The sequence below is a fragment of the Agelaius tricolor genome, unplaced genomic scaffold (assembly GCF_023055355.1).
Source record: "Agelaius tricolor isolate 1412-34295 unplaced genomic scaffold, bAgeTri1.0.p SCAF_5, whole genome shotgun sequence".
Classification (NCBI taxonomy): Eukaryota; Metazoa; Chordata; class Aves; order Passeriformes; family Icteridae; genus Agelaius; species Agelaius tricolor.
In genome coordinates this window covers 17,776,338-17,790,172 of record NW_027269265.1, presented here as the reverse complement: position 1 = coordinate 17,790,172, position 13,835 = coordinate 17,776,338, and the positions used below count along the sequence as shown (strand labels likewise).

Sequence of the window (13,835 nt, the reverse complement as noted above, 5' to 3'; positions counted from 1 at the left end):
GTGTTACTGTTAACACCTTAGGTTAGTAGAAATAAACATTTTTGCTGCTCATTGAAGACTTTCTTCATGGTTGTATTTGCATTAGGTCAGAAAAAAACCCATGAACTTTCATTTTTGGCTCTACCTCAGTGGCATAAATCCAAATTCTGATATCAAACTAAAGCACTTGCAGAAAATACAGAAACATTAGTGGGAATTTCTTTAGTTCTTTTCTGACAAAACAAACAGAAACATTCTTTACTAATCTTGGGTTTAGAAAGTGCTTGAAGTTGGGTATGAGAGAGGTTGTTTGAGGTCTTTAGAAATTCATGTTGTTCTGGCAGCATCTGCACAATATCAAAGCATGTAGAATATTGAATGTGTTTATATTTCATTATATGCCATTTTGACAAAACCAGTTTCACTGGCCATTGACTCTGATTCCCTATTCTCATTGTCAAAAATTATATCACACTGCAGTAAAATGATGTATCCTTTTTTTTCACATATCTGGAAAGAAAAATAGTAGACTCATCAAGCAAACAGTCTCTTCTTGTCTAAGGCCTCCTGCTGTTGAACTGAGCAGATGGGTATAAATTTCCTGGAAAAACACAACAAGGAGAAATATCTCCGTTGAGTTCAGAAGGCCTTGCAGCGATGACAAGGTATCTGTCTTTCCAGACACCGTGGTAATTCTCAGGGGCTCAGCTAGCAGTCCAAAATGGAAACACAATTAATACTATCCAGGCTCCTCACCACAGCTTGGAGAAACAAACCATACAGATATTTCCTAATGACATCAGTAATGACTGCATCACTGGACCTAGTGATGGTCAATGAACAATGAAGGTCACCTCATTGTTTTTGAGCAAGGCTTTGACACATTTCTCACCTTCAGTAGCAAGAGCTACTAATAAAGCTTCCTTCATAGCTAGAAATGAAATGCAGATGCCACCACATGTAGAGGATAAAGGAAATTTTGGGCTCACTCCTTGGGTGGGATCAGGAAATGGTATATAGGTGTCCCTTGGAGGATGGCGAAGGCAGGGAAGACCAGCTCGGAGGAAGGCCTGGGTGTATCTCCTGCTTTCCACTCATGCCTGTGCGTGGATGCTCTGGAGGCAGGAGAGGTGGCACCGATGGCTCCTGCCATGGGCAGCAGTGCCGGGTCCCAGGGGAAGGCTGCAGCCCGGTCCGCCGCGGGGCTGCGGCCAGGAGCGCGGCTGCGGCTCTGCGCTGCGCATGGGGCAGCGGAACTAGCGCCAGGACTCTTAAATCCGCTGCGTTAAAATAGGGCCTGGTTAATTGCGAAGAAGCATCTTTGGAAATGAAAACTCGGCATTGACAGCAGCCGCGCCAGGCTGCGCCCGAGCCCCGGGGCTCGCCCAGCGCTGCGGGCAGGGCGCTCCCGCCGCAGCCGCGCCCGGTGCCACGGCCCGGGCCGGGGGCGCCCTCCCGCGCGGAGGAGCCGGCTCCGCTCCCTTCCTCCCGCCCTCCCGTTCCTAGGGGCTGGCTCTCCCCCTGGAGGCCTCCGGCGGCATCGGCCGCGCTCCGCCGCTTACGTAACGCGGCGCCCGGAGCCCCGGGGCTCCACGGGGCAGCCCGGCGGGGGCAGCGCCGCTCGAGTGCTGGCACGGGGCTCGGCCCCACCCCGCAGGGCACAGCGAGCATCCCGGAAAGCACCCGTGGCAGCTCACACGTGTAGCTCCAGCGAACGGGAATAGCTGAGCCCTGTCCGTACGTGGGGAGCTCTGCAGCCGAGCCTTGGTGCACGCTCTTCCCTGCCGCGGCTGCAGCCCTGCAGCCGGACACTGACTGACGCCCTGGGATGTGCCGGCACCAGCGCTTGAGGAGCTCCGGCATGTTCGTTCTAGAGGATCCTGCAAGAGACGAAGCAGCCCACGCAGCCTCCTGAATACACGTGTGACTTCTGCAGGCCATCTGTACCATCCCAGGGATCCGCTGGTGCCCTGGCTGGTCCTGGCGAGACCAGGCTCCGTGCCAACGCAGGAACGCTGTACCCAGCCCCGACCAGAGCCCCCGGAGAGAACACATCCTCCCAAGGAATGGGTTTTAGCACCACCTCCATGGATCTGTCACAAGGACTCTGGGAAGACTGCTGAACCAAGGAATCGTGTAGGATGGCAGTCAGGTGGCAAAACCGAGATTAGGATCGAGCACTGTTTTCCCAGATGGGGTGGGGAGGCAGTAACAAACAAGGAGTAATTCCATGCAAACTCTTATGTGTAAGTACCCCAAAGCACTACAAATTCAAATGTATGCCTCGTGGCATAGCACAACTCCAGTCATAAGGGGAAATAGCCCCTTACTCCTCTCACCACGGCAGTGGCGATTTACCCAGCCGCAAGCATCCTCTCCTCACAGCTTTGATCTCCGCTCAGCAGAGGAAGGAGGCTGGAGAGAAGCTGTGATAGGAGCTGTGAGGGTATAATACGGGCTGCAGTGCTACGAGGCAGCCCACGCCTCTTCGCCACACCTGCGGCGCGCTGAGGCGCAGCCTGCGGCGGCTGCCCGGGCTCGGCAGCCCCGCACGGGCCGGGCCCCGCCTGGGCCGAGCCCCGCATGGGCTGCGGGCCTGCGCCTTCCCCCTCAGCGGAGCGCGTGTATTAATTGCCCTCTTTGATGGCGTTAATGATTGCTCCCGTGCTTGCAGTGCTGGAAACCAAACGCCCCGCTGACAAGGTATCTGAAAAAAAAACCCCAAATGTGTATCTTTGAAGTGTTGTGCTCAAGGAGATTTGTGTGGGGCTTTCTAGCTCTTTCTATAACCTAAAAAGAGGGGGCGGGGAAGGAGCAAAGAATCGTTACATTTCCGCTGTCCAGTCTCCAGCACAGAAATAAACCCAACAGCCTGGCTTGCCTGACAAGCTGTGAAGATTCAGATAATCCTGTCCAGTTTATTCTCCACTCAGGGGCAATTTGTTCCTTTTAAACCCCTAACAGTATTTTGCCAAAGCTGCCATCAGGAAAATTGTGACACGAGCTGTGCAAATATTTACTTAGCCATTGCCACGCTGCCTCCCAAAGAGGATATTGTTCCCCCTCACTCCCCTGCCGGCACGAAGCACAGCCATGAGTTAATTTGGCGGCCGCTGGTAATGTTAACATTCAGGTTTTACAGAACGCGTTTGTTTCCAAAGCGTTTCCTTTAACAGGAAGCCCCCGGGGCCTGTACGCATGCTCTAGTCCGCCACCACCAAAATGCCCAAAATCAGGTTGGTTAGTCGTGGGTGCACGACTGGAAAAATATGAAAACAGCAAGGCCCCAGCGAGGATCGAACTCGCGACCCCTGGTTTACAAGACCAGTGCTCTAACCACTGAGCTATGGAGCCGCCACTTTGTAATTATGCCGGCTGTGTCTAAGACTGGTCCCGGGCCTCTCCGCTGCCCCCTGCCGGGCGCCCCGGGCCCCGCGCCGCCGGCCCCGCCCTCCGCTGGCCCCTGAGGGCCCGCCCTGCACAGCGGCCTGCCCGCCGCCGCCACCGGGGGGAGCCCGCGGCCCGCCCGGAGCCGCTCCTGCCCGCCGAGGAACTGCCGGAACTCGCCGGCAGCCTCCCGCCGCCCCGCTTGTGCCCTCTCCCCGGGGGATCCCGCCCCCTGCCCTGTTTGTGCCCTCTCCCCGGGGCACCCCGTCGGCCGCCGTTTGTGCCCTCTCCTCGGGGCACCCCGCCCGCCGCTCTGTTTGTCCCCTTTCCCCGGGGGATCCCACCCGCTGCCCTGCCCCGCTTCTCGCCCGCCAGCCCCGGGGCGCCGCTCCCGGCGCTCCCAGGCGGCCGCCGCGGTTGCGTGGGAGAGCCCGGGCTGCAGGAGGGTCCCTGGGCCCGCTGCAATAGCGGCAAATAAAGCTGCTGGAATGAGCACGTCCGGCCGAGCCAGCAAAGGCACCGGAGGAGAAATACGGGGTGGGTGGGCGAATGTCTGACGTACAGCCTGATCTGTACCGGCTAGGAGTAAAAAAACCCTGTCGTAACAAAGGGTTGCTACAACAGAGGTTGGGTGTTCTTAGGAAGTGTGAGCAAGGCTGCTGCGGGCAGAGCTGCTGCCCGGGGCTTCTGAGCATCACTTGTTGAGTGACGCCTTGCAGCGCTGAGCATGGACCCTAGAGAGGATTTCTAGGTAATTCTCTCACCTGGTGCCTACAGATCAACTTTAACAGAGGTTACAGAGCTCAGAAGCGTCAGCTGACAGCTAAAAGGTGGAAGGCAGCCACGCTGTTGGACCCATCTAGGTGTACTGCTGATGTGCACTACTGGTGCTGGGTATCGTCACTGCTAACAGCACACGTTAGCGAGGGGTCTGTGATCACTTATGAACGGCCTGAACATTTTTTTAAACTTCATGGCAGATAAAATTATTGCAGCCATATGCCTTTCAGAAAGCTCTATTCAGGGCCCTGTCTTCATTCTGTACTAATATCTCTTTATATAGAATTCAGACTTGGATCAGCGGATGGGAAAGGGATGCAATGGGGGAGCTCGTAAACCTGGCTTGGCTTAACAAAATCCTGAAACAAAGAATGTTACATTATGGAATTAAACCTCAAAAGTCCGCAGCAGCATCAGGGTCTGCAGTATCCTGGACAATAGATGTGTTAATATGTGATTTCTCCCCAAAGACTTTTTCCTTCAAAGTATCTTCTCACTTTAACCCCCTGATAGATTTTAATAAATGATGTCAGTGAAATTTGAAATAAACACTGAAAAATTATTGCTGACTCATAAAACAAAGCTCCATGCAGCAGCTGGATAGTAGATACAGTCAACAGAATAACAGGGGGCAAGTCCATTTTCTTCATTGAATGATACTCATTACATGCATGTATATTTGAAGTATTGTGAAAATATTCAGTGAAGATTAAGTGTTTGGATCCACTGAGCACTTCATCTCAAATCTCTATTCTGGAAATAACAAGAAAGTGTGAGTTGTATTTCTAGTCATCATGACCAAGATATTAGTGTTAAAATTAGATATGTATGTATTAATCATACATTATTTGCTGTGTTATTTTAAGGACATGTCTCCTCTGACATACTAAGATACTAAGCCAGGTTCCAGACTTGTCAGTCTTCAAAACTGTGCTGACTGCCAGTGGCAGCTTTAAAGCTTTTCTAGATGGTGTGTGTGTGTCCTATCTGCACATGTGTAATGCAGTGGAAGTTCAAGAGCACTGCATTGTAGCAAACTATAGGCCTACAGATTATTTGTTGTTAAGATAATATTGTCATGATTAGTTGTCACACCCTGGAAAACAGAAAAATGTCATTGCCTTGCAAAAGACTATGAAGTTTTTTCCCCCATGCCACTTTTCATGCTCAGCCTGAGTTGCCACATGCCTATCTATGAACTTGGAAAAGTCAATGAAATCCCTGCTGGAGACTGTCATGCAAGTGCATCACTGCACAGAAGTCCAGAACATATTTAAACATTATTTTTAAAAAGCCCCAAACACGCAAAAAGCCCAAAACCAAACCAAAAATATAATTTATGAAAACTTGTTACATGTTACCATAAGTTCTCTTCAACATTTGTTGTTTTCTTCTGCTACCTCATATCACTACTAAGGCAGAACAGCCAGAAAAGATTTCAGAAAGGTTTTTTAAGGCCTGATGGGGATGGACCTTTCACCCACCACTAGGGCTGCCAGACATTCCAGCTGTAGTTCAAAGGGACCCTCTTTGAACAAGAACAGTTGTACTGGGTTTATTATTTAAAAGCCTTGCATCCTTAAGACACACAGGCCTCAAGAGCTAATGGGCATTCCATTAATTCAATTAACCTGGGAAAAGGAGACTACTGTGCACTGAAAAGAAAGCAATACAGAACACAGGTCCCTTAGGAGTTGAGGCTCAGAAAGACAGGATTGTACCAAAGCTGTGTGAGAGCTGTCAGCACAGGTGAGGCAGTTGGCACTTACCTTCTCACTTCATCAGGCACTGACTCCTGGAGTCACAGATGTTCATCTTCCCTGAACACCAAAAGAAATGCACCAGTTGTGATACTTGAGGAGAACAAAATTGGAAGTGGCAGCACGTACCAATAGGAGGAGTAGAGTGTTTTCTGTATTTTTCAGAGGGGGCATTATCAAAAAACCCCACAATTATAATTTAAAATAAATTCCTACTCCTCTTATATAAATGACTGAATGTAAAGGGTTGAAATACTGGCTTTTCTGTCTGTTATAGTTTTGTTCTAGGCTCATTTACATCCATGAAACAAGATTGACTGCTTTTCATTTGGTCTTGGAAGACAGGGACCAAAACCCCATTGTAGTAATACTGAATCTTGATCAAATAGTTATTTACTCCAAAATGAATGGCAAGATCAGAGGTGTCTGAATTCAAGATAAGAGAGTGGACCCAGTTCTCAAAGTGGAGGCAATTGTGCTTTAAAACTTTCATGCACTGGCACTTCGTTGCTATGTTCATATCACTTTAGGGAATGTACAGATCATCTCTAAAAACCCTTCTGATTACTATGGAAATAAGAATCAACAAATAAACCAATAAATCATTTACATTCCTACCAGTTCTCTCCTATTTCTCTACACCACTATCTTTTATCTCTCCCACCCCATCTTTCAAACACATTTTCAGAGCCAAACCAATATCTACTTGGCAGAATTTCTTTAAACACATATTCTTATTTCATCTCCATATTACTAAGTAGCTCATCTTTTTATAACTGAAGGTGATTCTTTGCATATGAAGTCTAAAAATGCTGTCCAACTTAAAGCTACCAGAATCTGTTATTGCAGTAATCACTCCCTCCCTAAGTCTGTACATCAGTGCCTGAAGTGGAAGCCTCCCCTTTCTTCAGTGCATTAGTATTGACAAAGCTAGTCCTTCAAATACATTTTTAATAACCTTTTTATATGGTGCAATATCACTGAAAGTTCACTGCATTTATTTTTGTCAGTTCAGAATGATGGGATTTTATATGAAAGGATTGAAAAGATTTTTCAGTTAGTGCTCTTCATTTTAAAGGCTCCAAAGCATTAATGCTGTGAACGTTAATATTTTGGCCTGATGCATAATCTGCCTCTGCACATATTGCAGCTGGGCTAATGGGAGAAACCAGAAAAGTAGCTTTGTTGATCAGGAGCACAGCCAAATTGCAGGGATCTCCTCTATTTTCAATGATTTCCATTTCTTTTTTGATTTTTTTAGTCACTGTACCAGAACAGTGGCACAGGCTGCCTTTCATGTTATTGGAGACATCAAAGGGAGGTACTGAGGACCTGTCTCTTTACTGATTTCCACCTTTTTCAGGCACTGGCACTCCCACCTAATGAGTCCAACACGCTGCCAAAATAGCATCCCTGTGCTGGAGCAGTGTGCTAGCCCTTATTGTGTCAGAGGTGCCAGTGTGCAGCTTTCCAGCTCTTGGAAGCTTTGAGCCCAGGTCTAGTGACACCTAACCAGCCCTGCCTGTGCCATGGAGCACAGACTGCTCCTGCTCCTCAGCATGGCTTGGCCTGGGAACCCAGCACAGGCCGTGGGTGGGGGCAGCAGTGCAAGGCACTGCACTCTCCCAGTGCATGGCACTGCACTCTCCCAGTGCCTGGCACTGCACTCTCCCAGTGAGTGACACTGCACTCTCCCAGTGCATGGCACTGCACTCTCCCAGTGCCTGGCACTGCACCGTCCCAGTGAGTGACACTGCACTCTCCCAGTACCTGGCCCTGCATTCTCCCAGTGCATGGCACTGCACTCTCCCAGTGCATGGCACTGCATTCTCCCAGTGCATGGCACTGCACTCTCCCAGTGCATGGCACTGCACTCTCCCAGTGAGTGACACTGCACTCTCCCAGTACCTGGCACTGCACTCTCCCAGTGCATGGCACTGCACTCTCCCAGTGAGTGACACTGCACTCTCCCAGTGCCTGGCACTGCATTCTCCCAGTGCATGGCACTGCATTCTCCCAGTGCATGGCACTGCACTCTCCCAGTGCCTGGCACTGCATTCTCCCAGTACCTGGCACTGCATTCTCCCAGTGCATGGCACTGCACTCTCCCAGTACCTGGCACTGCATTCTCCCTGTACCGGGCACTGCATTCTCCCCATACCTGGCACTGCATTCTCCCAGTGAGTGACACTGCACTCTCCCAGTACCTGGCACTGCACTCTCCCAGTGAGTGACACTGCACTCTCCCTGTACCGGGCACTGCATTCTCCCAGTACCTGGCACTGCATTCTCCCAGTACCTGGCACTGCATTCTCCCAGTGAGTGACACTGCACTCTCCCAGTACCTGGCACTGCACTCTCCCAGTACCTGGTCCTGCATTCTCCCAGTACCTGGCACTGCATTCTCCCAGTACCTGGCACTGCATTCTCCCAGTACCTGGCACCCAGCTGCCTCTTTCCCAGAGAAAGTGAGGTACCAAAGCAGAAGGGTCCTGCTGGAGCCCTGCTGCAGATGTCTGACCAGGAAGTTTCCTGGCACAAATCCAAAGGGATGCATTTGCAGGATCAGCATGTGAGGCTCCAGAGATCTGCCCCAACGAGTTGCCAACATTCTCAACCGAAGCAAGGGAAGAACCAGCTCTTAAGTGGTAAGTTGGGTGGTTGCATCTCTGTGTGCACTTACTGAGGCTGTCAGTGGCTGGGAATCTTCCTGGCAATCAGAACAGATGAACCAAAGAAGAAAATGATCTGCCCTGCACACTGCTTACCAATTTGATCCCTTGGTCAGGGGTGAGGTCCTTGGAAGAGGACATGCCTCTTCTGAGTCAACAGAGGACTTTGACATTATCCACTGTCTTTCAAGAACATTAAATTAATTTTCCAGCTGTCACTCACAATTAATCTATTTATTCATGCAGGGGGGTAAAATTTAGTTCCCTTACATTACACAGCTAAAAAGTTCACTCTGCAAATCTGTTTTCTTAGGAAAGAAGGAATTTCCTGAGAGCAGACCAAGACTGCTTCCTGCAAAAAGGGACTGCAACAGTCTCTTAGCTTCTCATCACAATAAAAATAAGTATCTTTTGCATTACCCTACATTTAATTTTTTCTGTATTCACTTCCATTATTGGTTTATCTTTCCATCAGGGGGTATGCTAGGAGGAAGGCTGAACAGAGACTTCTGTTGTGTGTTTGAAATAATACTGTAGCAAATGAAAACAACAAAGCAAGCTTTTTTTTTTTTTTCAATAGACAAGCTGATAGGAAATGAGTTTCCTATGGGACAGAGCTGGGAGGAGTGGAGTTCATATAAGATTTTCCACACCATTTCATAGCTATCCAGTTAAGAGCAGGCATCAAGCTACAGCAAGGGTCACCAGGTAATTTTCCTTGACACACAGTGCATGCTTCTCATTCCATTAAACCATGTCAAGGTAATGCAGTGAATATTACACTGACTTGCCAAACTGCATTAACCACAGTGCTTTCTCTCTAAGACTTTAAGGTGATGCTTCTTGGAATAAGAGCTGCATGAGGCTTTTGGGAAATATGACCAAGTATTTGCATCTTTGCAAAAGTTTGAATCCTTCAGCCTCTTGAAGCAGGAAATACAAACAATATTCATACACACACTAATATTAATATAAAATACCATATTAGATATTCAAAAGGGACAAGAAGAGGTTATTAATTGAATTCAGCATCTCGCCAACAAAAAGCAGGATTGAGGTTTCCTAAAAATGAAAAAACCATCAAAATTTTGAGTATGATCTCAGACAGTCTTGGGTGTATAATCAATGCAGAGATCTGTCTCATCTATACTTTAATTTTACACAGTAAGGAGTAGAAACCACTCACTTTGACATTCCTATGTAAACAACATTGGGCATTATTGGAAGACCAGAAAAGTGTAACAGTCTCTTTCAGAGCCCCAAGAACAAAGGCCCATTTCAGTTTATATGGAATTTCAATGTAGCCAGTATATTTTGTGGCAAACCATGTCCTAACTACAAATTCTTCAGTTATTTTCACTATTTGGAGCAGGGGAATTATCACATCTTCCATTCCTTTGTTTGATTTCAGCTGAATCCCTGGAAAGCTGTGTGTCACACTTCTCTACCTACATTTTATGTTGACATCCTCCTGTGAAAAATGACAGGTGTGATGGGTAGATTCTGCTGGCTTGAACAAGATTTCTTTTTATATGTAATAAAAGTTTTTCTTGATTCCTCTCTGCACTGCTTCTATGTGGCTAATTTAGAGACCTGGGACTATTCTAGTAAAAATCTAGGAGCTCTACATCCCAGTAACAGACTCTGTACCAATACCACCATATTGTCCTACTAAAACATCTCAATTTCAGGTGGGAGAAGAATTCAAGTGTTCACTGGGGCCAGTCGCTGAAACTTCAAGCAATCTCCTGCTCCTGCTTGCTCACTGTCAATTGAGCAGCATCTCTTGCATTGCTAACAGTATCAAAACTGCAGTGTCTTCTGCACCAACTCATTTCAGACAAGCTGTGACAGTGATGACCATCATCTCCAAGTCAAGCTGCATCTGAAACTCAGCTTGACTCTCAACATTTCTGCAGCCTGTGACCAGGAACCCCAGTCTTATCTTCATGAGCCACTGGAAGAATCAAGCAGGACCAAGAAGTAAAATTGCAGCCCAACTTCAGTGAAATCTGCAGAAGGAAATATTTTTTCTTTCTGTTCTAGAAATGAAACACATGGTGCAAGCATTTTCTTAATTACAATGAAGAGCTTGTGAACTTCAGTAGTTTTCCAGTTGGAATTTTGTCCCACAAAAATCACAGTACTGAGTATCTGGTAATGATAGTAAAAAAGAAAGGCTCCAACAAGGAATTAATTTATATGGAAAGATCTGGGCTTTTAGTTAAACAAAAAAGAAAGGCATCTGCAAGTAACTAGTCCAGGTTCTAAAGCAGATAAATTTAATTTTCAAAATATGGGTGGAGATTTGCTCCTAAAATTGACACCTGCACATGCCAGTACAATTTTCTTTTTGTTCATGTAATTTTTCAAACTTGTTCTCATTATACCATTTTCCTGCTTTATATCACACTGGTACTACTGAACCTTGAAATATAATTCTTTGAAATATAATCCTTAGCAGTGATATGCTGGGTTTTTAAATATATTACATTATTACTGTTATTTATACAAATGACACAAAGATCTCTTCATTAATGTCACGATGACTCCACTCTCTGAAGAAAAGAATACCTGACAGAAGTCATCATCACAGCTCCTGGCAGTTTCTTGGTTGTGACTTATTAAGGACTATTCTGTCAAAAAGCCAAGTTTCTTTTCTTTGAAATAAAGCCCAAAGAATTAATTTAAAATTACAGAATTAAAGTGGCTTGGAGGAGCTAACAAGCATAGTACAGTAAATAAAATCAGTCTGGTTTTAATATAGTAAATACCACTGGCTGAAAGTCATATTTTGGAATACATTTATTATAAGAAACTACTTAGATAATGAAAGTAAATCTAAAAATCTAATGTAATTTTCATCATTTATGCAGTTTGTTTGCTTTTTACATTTCATTTTGCTTGGATAATGAAAACAGTCTGCTTTTTTTCCTTGGCAGTATCATATTTCTGATTGTCAGACATTTGCCAAGGCTGCAGTGATTGGGTTTTGGACACCTCAGGGGAAATGGTGAAATCCTGTTTTCAGCAAAGGGCTGAGCAGGGGAATTCTTGAGAACACATGTGTGTAGTTTGGTCAGATCAGAGCCTGCCCACGAGTGACAGGCAGCAAACAGCACTTACCAGGCTATGCTGCAGAGGTCTGGGTCACACAGTGAATCTTCAAAAGTCAGTGCAAGTCCCACCAGAAAGTGCCCCCATAAACCATTCCCCTTCCACACTCAACAGCCAGGAGCCAGCACTTGGGTTAGGTTTGGTTCCAGGAGCACCTGGGCGTTTCTCAGGTTCCAGACTCACACTGGACACAGGGGGCTGAACTGGCACTTTGGGTCCCAGTGAGGGATGTTCATTTGGTTCATCTCAGGGACCGTGTCTGCCTTGTTTAGCACCATAAGTGAAGTCACATCTGAAGAATGACAAAAGAACCCACAGCTGTTAGAAGCTTTTTCCAAAGTGTTTTAAGACCTAGCTCCAAACAGCAGGATGTGGGCCACTGTCAGAATTGAGAGGTCTGCATTCTTGTGACAATTTGGGCAGTAGTTCTTGGAGAACAGTTAAGTGCCTGCCTCTCATTTTCACAGTTTCTGTTAAATGGAGTAAAGTTCAATCTGAAGAAATCTGTCCTTTAGTGAAACAGAGCTACAGACATTATCTCACTAATGGGCTGATGCTGGATGCAACATCCCTGAGTCTCAGGAAGGTCTGGGTTTGATTCTCTGGTTTCAGTATAGTCTCATTTTTGAACTGTAAGCCCCTGATATCTTCTAGTGAGATAAAAATCCAACTTAGTAGAACTCATTTTCAGGTCCTACAGTTGTTGAGGTCAGGAACATGAGAGATTGCACCTAAAATGATCTTTAGTTTATGATTCTCTCCCTTGAAATTACTTAAGATTGTAGCAGGGGGATTTTATTATGGCTTAATATTAAACATCCTCATTTAGCTAATGCTATTAGAAGAACCTGATTTCTTGCAAATTCTTATACACTAGGGGGTGCAAACATCCTTTTAATGAGTCCAGAGATAAACGGTCTCATCAATTCCAGCAAAGAAAGTGTCTGGTCCTGTACTAAAGCTTGTGTGGAAAATATCTAATGTTTTAAGTCACATTTGGCTCATACAAATGAATAAATAAAAGCAGTGCTTTCAGCAACAGCTTTTTAATGTTTTCTGGGTTTATATATGGAACAGGGAAGATGCTAACGTAGGAGTTACATAAGAGGAGGATTCAGCTCCAGCCTGCTTTGCATGCCATTGCCGGCAGCTCGCTCATGTCCTGTGGTGACTCAGACACTGCCGTAAGCTTCACACAGGGACACTCTCAACTTTTTACCCCACATTTTCATATATTATGTGACAAGTTAGTTTTCTGACTCAGGCACTGGCTGAAGTCTGTCTTTCAAAGCACTTATTCTTCTCTTGTTACACCAAGATCTGTCTCTTGCAAGTCATGGTGTGAGGCGCAGTGGGCTGAGCAAGGCAACGTTGTTTCACCTGCATGGAACAAAGTTCTGATTTTCTCAGCTTGTGACAACAGAGCATTTAAGCTTCTACTTAACAGGAAACAGTGGTGGTTCTGATGAATGTGATAGGATTGCTGACAGGCATAAGTGTTAATCATATGTTTATATACCAGTAAAAGCAATGGAGCTGTGCTGAGTACCAGTACAGATTTCCAGCTCCAGCATCAGTCAGTCTTCAGACCCTCTGCTTATGCATCGTTACTTACCCATGCATCTTTACTTTCACACAGGGAACAGAGCATCTGAGGAGGTATCAGCCTCTCATAATAACTCATTCTCCTTTTAGGTCTCTCATTCTCCTTTTAGGTCACAGAAATAATTCTGCAGCTACAAAGCAGTGCTTATGAATGCAGGAGCCTCTTGTGCAACGTTTCTGCCTTTGCATTTATTCATTTGCCCATTCCTTATCTCAGTAAGGCATGATCAGAGCCCCCAAAGTCCCTTCTCCTAAATGATACAGAAATTACTAAAATCTGAACTCATAAATTAAACTTGGAAAAAAAACCCCATGTTTTTATGCATATCTGTTTTGCCTTTGCATCTCAGACTCAGATGCCATCTTGTGATTGATGGAACCATATCTAAATACCTCAGGACTCTGCCTTACTACTTGGTACCATTCACACCATCAGCTTTTATTTCTGCAGAGTGTTTCATATTACCTTATTTTTCCTGTGTTGCCTTCATCACTGCATCAAAACAAAACAAGAAGATTTAAGCAGGTCAATGCA

The 13,835-nt window shown here is 46.1% G+C and overlaps 1 non-coding gene across 1 annotated transcript; it reads right to left on the bottom strand.

The window, feature by feature from the left end:
- Nucleotides 1-3,260: 3,260 nt before the first annotated feature.
- TRNAT-UGU (transfer RNA threonine (anticodon UGU)) lies at nucleotides 3,261-3,333 on the bottom strand. The gene has a single exon. It is a non-coding gene; the product is annotated as a tRNA-Thr (tRNA).
- Between the last annotated feature and the right edge of the window lie 10,502 nt (nucleotides 3,334-13,835).